The sequence below is a fragment of the Procambarus clarkii genome, chromosome 16, assembly GCF_040958095.1.
Source record: "Procambarus clarkii isolate CNS0578487 chromosome 16, FALCON_Pclarkii_2.0, whole genome shotgun sequence".
In the NCBI taxonomy this organism is placed as follows: domain Eukaryota; kingdom Metazoa; phylum Arthropoda; class Malacostraca; order Decapoda; family Cambaridae; genus Procambarus; species Procambarus clarkii.
This window is the reverse complement of record NC_091165.1, coordinates 22,113,760-22,122,972: the sequence shown is the minus strand read 5'-3', so window position 1 is coordinate 22,122,972 and position 9,213 is coordinate 22,113,760.

Genomic DNA, 9,213 nt, shown 5'->3' with positions numbered 1-9,213 from the left:
TCATGTTATGATGTGTTAGACTACCCATCACGGAGTATGCTGCCCCGGCATAGAACCCCTTTCCTAAAGCATCACAAAACATAACTATAAAATTCCCAAAAAATGCAGCAAGGCTCGTTCGTGAGTTAAGACGACAGAGCTACTTAGAATGATTGAGGGAACTGTACCTCACTAGACTGGAGGAGAAAAGGAATAGGGCAGACATGATAACAACGTACAAGATACGAAAGGAGGGGTTGACAAAGTATAGACATTGAAACCACGTTCGAATTAAGGAACAGTAGAACGAGAGGTCATAACAGGAAACGGGACACACGTTTGAGTCACAGAGATGCAGGAAAGAACATTGTCAATCTTAGAGTCATCGGTCAGTGGAACGGACTAGAGGAACGGAGGTTGACGAAGACAATTCGATAGACATCTTTAAATGTAAATGTGACAAGAGAAACAAGTGGAAAGGAATCACAGTATTGAACCAATGATGGTCGAAAGGTAGAGTTTAATAGCAGATGCTCGACCCCTGCGAGCTAACTTAGGTGAACACACACACACACACACACACACACACACACACACACACACACACACACACACACACACACACACACACACACACACACACACACACACACACACACACACACACACACACACACACAAAAGAGTTTTGCGCACATTTAAATTATAATAGATTTATCTGATTTGAAGAAATTTAAAATCTACAAATTTTGAAATTAAATGAAAAAAAATAATAATAATCGTTCATTCTGCAACAGACTTAACTGATAAATTTATTATGTTTTTTTAATAACAAAATCATACTTAATAAATGCCTTTAAAATAACACTAAAAGAGCATCTTACACCACTAGAGCAATAACTCTCTAGCATCTCTTGACAACCACAAGCAAGCAAGCAAGCAACAAAGCAGTCAACAGTATAGAGCGCACAAACACATTGACGGCAGCATGATCAACTAAGGAGGGGGGGGGGGGAGGGGGAGGGGGGGGGGGGAGGGGGAGGGGGGGGAGAAGCGAGCTAATAATACAACACCACACACCACAATAGCATCGGATGCCCCCCTTTCAGACCTCTGTAGACGTGAGAGCCTGCAACAATGGGATCCCCGGAGAGGCGCCGCGACAGGTATGGCGTGGCATCCAAATACTATATCAGGTCCACCTGATGCTTCTCTCTCTCTATATACTCTTTTGTTTTGATTTTATTTATTGTTAAGCATGAGCGCCACCAGGGGGCGTGTAAGTTCGTGGTTTGGTAGGCTCCTTAAGTGTCTCTCGCGCCTGCATAGCTACTTTTACCTCTTCTTTTTCTTCCTCCTCCTCCTCGCCTCTTAGAGGAACTTCGAGAGGTAACTCGACTCCGCCAGGGTCAAACGTCTTTCGACAATATACCCGCAAGTCTATTTTGTTTTTTCGAAAGACCGCATAAGTTTGGAACGTTTTGGATGAAAGCGTTTCGTAAGGCAGGAAGGATCAGGAGAGGGTTAGAATGAGGAATGTGAGGGGTGAAGACAGGACAAGGAGGAGTGGGAATGTATCTCCCACTCTCACCAGGTCGTCATGACAATGCAACAGCCCCAAACTCTCACCAGGTCATGAAAATACAACAGCCTCCACTCTCACCAGGTCGTCATGACAATACAACAGCCCCGCAACTCTCACCAGGTCGATATGACAATACAACAGCCCCCCTAACTCTCACCAGGTCGTCATCACAATACAACAGCCCCCAACTCTCACCAGGTCGTCATGACAATACAACAGCCCCCCCAACTCTCACCAGGTCGTCATGACAATACAACAGCCTCCCCAACTCTCACCAGGTCGTCATCACAATACAACAGCCCCCAACTCTCACCAGGTCGTCATCACAATACAACAGCCCCAACTCTCACCAGGTCGTCATGACAATACAACAGCCCCCCCAACTCTCACCAGGTCGTCATCACAATACAACAGCCCCCAACTCTCACCAGGTCGTCATCACAATACAACAGCCCCCAACTCTCACCAGGTCGTCATCACAATACAACAGCCCCCAACTCTCACCAGGTCGTCATCACAATACAACAGCCCCCCCCAACTCTCACCAGGTCGTCATCACAATACAACAGCCCCCAACTCTCACCAGGTCATGACAATACAACAGCCCCCCCAACTCTCACCAGGTCGTCATCACAATACAACAGCCCCCCCAACTCTCACCAGGTCGTTATCACAATACAACAGCCCCCAACTCTCACCAGGTCGTCATCACAATACAACAGCCCCCCCAACTCTCACCAGGTCGTTATCACAATACAACAGCCCCCAACTCTCACCAGGTCGTCATCACAATACAACAGCCCCCCAACTCTCACCAGGTCGTCACAATACAACAGCTACATCTCTCTCATGCTTTTTAGGAAACGATGTGAATATTGATTTTTTTTTTTGTCTAATGCTTATACTTAGCTAAATTAAACTCGTGGAGTTTTAGGAGTTCTGTCGCTTTTGTTTGGTTTGTATTTACAGCGGTACTCGTGCCTCGAAGGAGAGTGAACGATGTCTTGTGGGAAATGTTGATGATATAAGAGAATTGTAAGACGAGCGATTAGACTGTATATTAGTAATTTAAGCTGTGTTGTCTTGGGTACACATGTGCCCGCAGCCCACGCACGCACGCGCGCGAGCGTACACACACACGCACACTTGTGTTAAAGAAATAAATATATGTAGTAGATACGATAGAGGAAAATAGAGCAGAAGTCTTTGCTCGAGACCCACGGGGGCTAGAAAGGCGGGGTCCAAGAGCTATTGATCCATCCTGCAAGCAAAATAGGTGCGGACACACAAACTCAAACACAGTCATCACACGCACATACATACATACACCTTTCGCCTGATGCACCGGTTCACCTAGCAGAGAATAGGTCCCTGGGAGTTACAGCTGCTACGGGCTGCATCCTGGGGATATATGAGTGTGAGACTGAGTAGTAGTATGCAGTAGATATGACAGAAGGAAAAATAGATCGGACGTCAATACATTATAGATAACCGACGGTTAGAAAGGCGGGTCCAAGAGCTAACAGCTAGATTCTGCAGACACGCACACAGTTATTACTCGCGCAAGAGTGCCCGCACTCGGCAGCTAATATTAAACTTGGTTACTATCTTACATTTAGTAGGGCATATCTCTTTGTCCAAAAGGTTTACTTCAAGTGATTTATTTTCTCTCTCTCTCTCTCTCTCTCTCTCTCTCTCTCTCTCTCTCTCTCTCTCTCTCTCTCTCTCTCTCTCTCTCTCTCTCTCTCTCTCTCTCTCTCTCTCTCTCTCTCTCTCTCTCTCTCTCTCTCTCTCTTTCTCTCTCTCTCCCCCTCTCCCTCTCTCTCTCTCTCCCTCCCTCGCAGCCAAGATCACCTTCAACCCGTCAGTCGCCAACATGACTTCATTAGGGGTACGCAACATTGGGCAATATTCCTCCAGTGGCAATGCCTCTGCTCCAGGAACATGAGGAGAACAGGATCCTGGAACATGAGGAACAAGAACATGATCCTGGAACATGAGGAACAAGAACAGGATCCTGGAACATGAGGAACAAGAACAGGATCCTGGAACATGAGGAACAAGAACAGGATCCTGGAACATGAGGAACAAGAACAGGATCCTGGAACATGAGGAACAAGAACAGGATCCTGGAACATGAGGAACAAGAACAGGATCCTGGAACATGAGGAACAAGAACAGGATCCTGGAACATGAGGAACAAGAACAGGATCCTGGAACATGAGGAACAAGAACAGGATCCTGGAACATGAGGAACAAGAACAGGATCCTGGAACATGAGGAACAAGAACAGGATTCTGGAACATGAGGAACAAGAACAGGATCCTGGAACATGAGGAACAAGAACATGATCCTGGAACATGAGGAACAAGAACAGGATCCTGGAACATGAGGAACAAGAATAGGATCCTGGAACATGAGGAACAAGAACAGGATCCTGGAACATGAGGAACAAGAACAGGATCCTGGAACATGAGGAACACGAACAGGATCCTGGAACATGAGGAACACGAACAGGATCCTGGAACATGAGGAACAAGAACATGATCCTGGAACATGAGGAACAAGAACAGGATTCTGGAACATGAGGAACAAGAACATGATCCTGGAACATGAGGAACAAGAACATGATCCTGGAACATGAGGAACAAGAACATGATCCTGGAACATGAGGAACAAGAACAGGATCCTGGAACATGAGGAACAAGAACAGGATCCTGGAACATGAGGAACAAGAACAGGATCCTGGAACATGAGGAACAAGAACAGGATCCTGGAACATGAGGAACAAGAACAGGATCCTGGAACATGAGGAACAAGAACATGATCCTGGAACATGAGGAACAAGAACATGATCCTGGAACATGAGGGACAAAAATATAGTGTTCATGAACATGAGGGACAAAAACATGGTGTTCAGGAACATGAGGGGGATAGGAACATGATCATAGAACAAAAGGGATAGAAACATGGTCCTGAAACATGAATTATAGGAACATGAACTTGGAACATGAAGTATAGGAACATGATCCTGGAACATGAGAGATAGGAACATGATTCTGGAACACGAGAGATAGGTACATAATCCTGGAACATGAGGAACATGAACCAGACTCAACAAGAAGCAGAAATTCGATGAGAACTGAGCTTTTACAAGACACTGGATTACAAATTCTTGAAGCAATCCATATAAAAATAGAACAACCTATCTTTAGAGGCTATCTTGAGATGATTTCGGGGCTTTAGTGTCCCGCGGCCCGGTCCTCGACCAGGCCTCCACCCCCAGGAAGCAGCTCGTGACAGCTGACTAACACCCAGGTACCTACCACAAATACCCAAATTACGGAACTATTCACTCAACCCACCATGAGAGTAAGAACAAGATCGGAACGTGAAGATGCCAACATAGGAGACACTGCTCAACATACTAGGCCTACTACGCCTGATTAATCTTTGTATGTGCTTCGTCCCCTATTTTCTTTTACGCCTTACCTTTTCCTTTATTCTTGTCCCATATATACATTGTCTATATTCTTGTCCCATCTATACAAATGGGACAAACATTGTCCCATTTGTATAGATCTACTTGTCTTCATCTGACCCCTTAGTGGTATAAATCTATCAAGCATTGTATGTTCTTAGGCCTCGCTTCTGTGCCAGGTAAGTCCACTACGGGCTCACCATAGCCCGTGCTACTTGGAACTTTTTGTTCCCAGTAGTTAAAATCTTAAAAACAACAACAACGTATTTTCTTATCACTTGAGAATGAACCATGTAGGTTCGAAACTTTGCGTAAATTTTATAGGAGTAACACATGCTACAGTTATTTATTTATTTTTCTTCACCTCGAACGTAAATGATCTTTGTAGACCTTCAAACTCCTCTTCCAATTAAACCAAGATGCAAGAACACTAGTCAGAGGGATAGAAGCCTTAACAAGTAAATATTCAATACATATATAAATATAAATATATAAATGAAAACCTGCTGCCAGTATACATTATATATATTATATAGTCGCATATATAGTCGCATATAGTCCTGGGGACCATTCAGGCTTGTTCGCATATATATATATATATATATATATATAAGAGGTTATTTATGACCCACGTGAGAACATCAGTGTGTGAGTCTATTCACCTGTTTGTGTTTGCGGGGGTTGAGCTGTGCTCTTTCGCCCCGCCTCTCAACTGTCAATCAACTGTTAGTAATTACTTTTTGCCCACCCTCACACCCATGAAGCAGACCGTGACAGCTGTCTAACTCCCAGGTACCTATTTACTGCTAGGTAACAGGCCCATCAGGGTTAAGGAAACCTCTGTCGATCTGTCTCCGCCGGGTGCGGGGATCGAACCCTGGTCCCTAGGTCTACGAGTATAGAGCGCTGTCCACTCGACCACCCAGCCCTGGGTGCGTGCGTGTGTGTGTGTGTGTGTGTGTGTGTGTGTGTGTGTGTATGTGTGTGTGTGTGTGTGTGTGTGTGTGTGTGTGTGTGTGTGTGTGTGTGTGTGTGTGTGTGTGTGAGCGTGCGTGGGTGCGTGCGTGTGCGCGCCCGTGTACTTGTAGCCTCTTCTTGCGTAATATCTTTAATATTTCTTTCTTTAATTATTGACTGGGAATTAGTGCTTGCTTTGTTCACAGAAACAACGTTCAGATTGGCAATTAGTAGCGCATAAGCTGGCTCAGTGATGTCATAACCCCCCACATATGATAGTGACGTCACAGCCCCACCTAAACTAGTGACGTCACAGCCCCACCAAACTAGTGACGTCACAGCTCCACCTAAAGTCAATAGACGCTGTTACGTTCAAAAGACGTCAGATACGAAGTCCATCTCCTCATCAAATTAATTTGACGAATCACTTCAAAGTGAGATAAATTTTCGGCCAACCATTTCTCAATATATCATCTCTCTTAATGATACCAATCATGTCAGAAATCATTCTTGAAATATCCTCCTTCTGCCTATCGGTGCGTACAACTTTTCGAGAACCTCTAATAAACTTTAGAACACCTTGACACTTGAAAACATTTATATATATATTTAATTATATTTCTGAGGTAAAATCTGTATACATTAATTTCTAATGCCATTCAATTTTTTTAACTGTTGAATTTAAGATCGAAGTGTGTGTGTGTGTGTGTGTGTGTGTGTGTGTGTGTGTGTGTGTGTGTGTGTGTGTGTGTGTGTGTGTGTGTACTCACCTAATTGTACTCACCTAATTGTGCTTGCGGGGGTTGAGCTCTGGCTCTTTGGTCCCGCCTCTCAACCGTCAATCAACTGGTGTACAGATTCCTGAGCCTATTGGGCTCTGTATGTGTGTGAGCCCTATTGGGCTCTATGTGTGTGTGTGTGTGTGTGTGGGTGTGGGTGTGGGTGCATACTGCTTGTATTTGCTTATACATATATGATACAGACCTACACACCTCGCGCCTGAGTGGACAGCGCTCTGGGATCGTAGTCCCAAACGCCCGGGTTCGATTCCCTGGGCAGAGATTCTTTCATCCTAGTGAAACCTAGCAGTAAATATGTAATAAATTATATGTAGTAGATAGAATAGAGGAAAAATAGATTGATTAGAGAGGCTAAATAGCTCGATTCTGCAGACACAAATAGTAAATACAAATAGTAAACACACACACGCACACAAAACACGATGCACTCACAAGAAACATCAATTCGTCTTATATTGCAGAATATTTCAATCTTGGTGGCAAACAACAGCTGTCCAGACGCTCCTAAGACATTACGTGCCAGATAATCGATAAAAAGGTAGAGAGAGAGAGAGAGAGAGAGAGAGAGAGAGAGAGAGAGAGAGAGAGAGAGAGAGAGAGAGAGAGAGAGAGAGAGAGAGAGAGAGAGAGAGAGAGAGAGAGAGAGAGAGAGAGAGAGAGAGAGAGAGAGAGAATTTACTATTTTGTTTGTCTGCAGAATCGAGATATTAGCTCTTGGATCCCACCTTTTTAATCCATCTATTTTTCCATTATTATAGTCTGCTACTTAGATTTCTCTCTAACACACGCACACATATCCCCAGGAAGCAAGCCCGTAGCAGCTGTCTAACTCCCAGGTACCTATTTACAGATAGGTTAAAAGTGCATCAGGGTGAAAAAAAACTCTGCCCATTTGTTGCTGCCTCGGCCGGGAGTCGAACCCGGGCCCCTTAGGACTACGACCTCTGAGCGCTATCCACTCAGTCACAAGGCCTGTATTAGTGTGTTTACTTAACTAGTTGTGCTTGCGGGGGTTGAGCTTTGGTTCTTTGGTCCCGCCTCTCAACTGTCAATCAACTGGATGTACAGATTCCTGAGCCTACTGGGCTCTATCATATCTACACTTGAAACTGTGTATGGAGTCAGCCTCCTACCACATCACTGCCTAATGCACTTCATTTGTTAACTGCTCTGACGCAGATTTTTTTCTAATGTCTCTGTGGCTCATTTGGGCACTCAGTTTCTGCCAGTGTCCCCTTGTTCTAGTTCTACCCCATGCTAAATCTTTGTCCACTCTGTAAATTCCTCTGCGAATTTTGTAGGTGGTGATCATGTCTCCTCTTTTTCGTGTGTGTGTGTGTGTGTGTGTGTGTGTGTGTGTGTGTGTGTGTGTGTGTGTGTGTGTGTGTGTGTGTGTGTGTGTGTGTGTGTGTGTGTGTGTGTACGCGCACGCGTGCAAGAGACGGGGAAACTGTCCCGGTAATTTGTACTGTTAACTTGCGTGTTCTGTTCTAGTATATTAACAGTGATTAACAAAGGGTTTAAGTGATCATGCAGACTTATAATTAATATAGTGTAATTATGTCGTTTAGGAGATAATTGCATAATAAGGGCGAAAGGAGAGGACATTAAGAGGGTGCTTAATCCAGAAGGAGAATATTCCACAGTGACGCGGAATTACAGTGATTTTATACATGATTATGACATTTTTCCCCCCCGAGTTGAAGACATAAATCTGTTTGTGTTTTGAGAATGGAAGCATTACTTCACCTGTTGGAGACGGGAGAGAGAGAGAGAGAAGATTATGCCACCCAAAAGGTGACATGGGCATGAATAGCTCATAAGTGGTGGCCTTTTTGAGCCATTTCCAGTATCAAGTAGATGATACTGGAGATCTGTGGAGGTGCGACTGCACCCTGCGTGACGGGAGATGTCTCCTAGAGACGGCCTTGGTCAGTGAGGTTATATTATATAGTCCTTTACAGATCTTGCCATGCTCAGTAGTTATCTAACAAGCTCAATCTTGATGGCTTAAATTTTCATTCCATCAGATATATATATATAATATATATATATATATATATATATATATATATATATATATATATATATATATATATATATATATATATATATATATATATATATATAATTGAAGCTAAGGTTTCTTATCTGCACAATAAAATTATAGCATACTATAATAAGAGATAAGATAGGATTTGCATTATATATATATATATATATATATATATATATATATATATATATATATATATATATATATATATATATATATATAATGCAAATCCTACCTTATCTCTTATTATAGTATGCTTTAATTTTATTGTGCAGATAAGAAACCTTATCTTCAATTCCTTTTCACATATAGATTATCAGATAATGAACTGATTCAGAACGCCAGTAAAGACTAG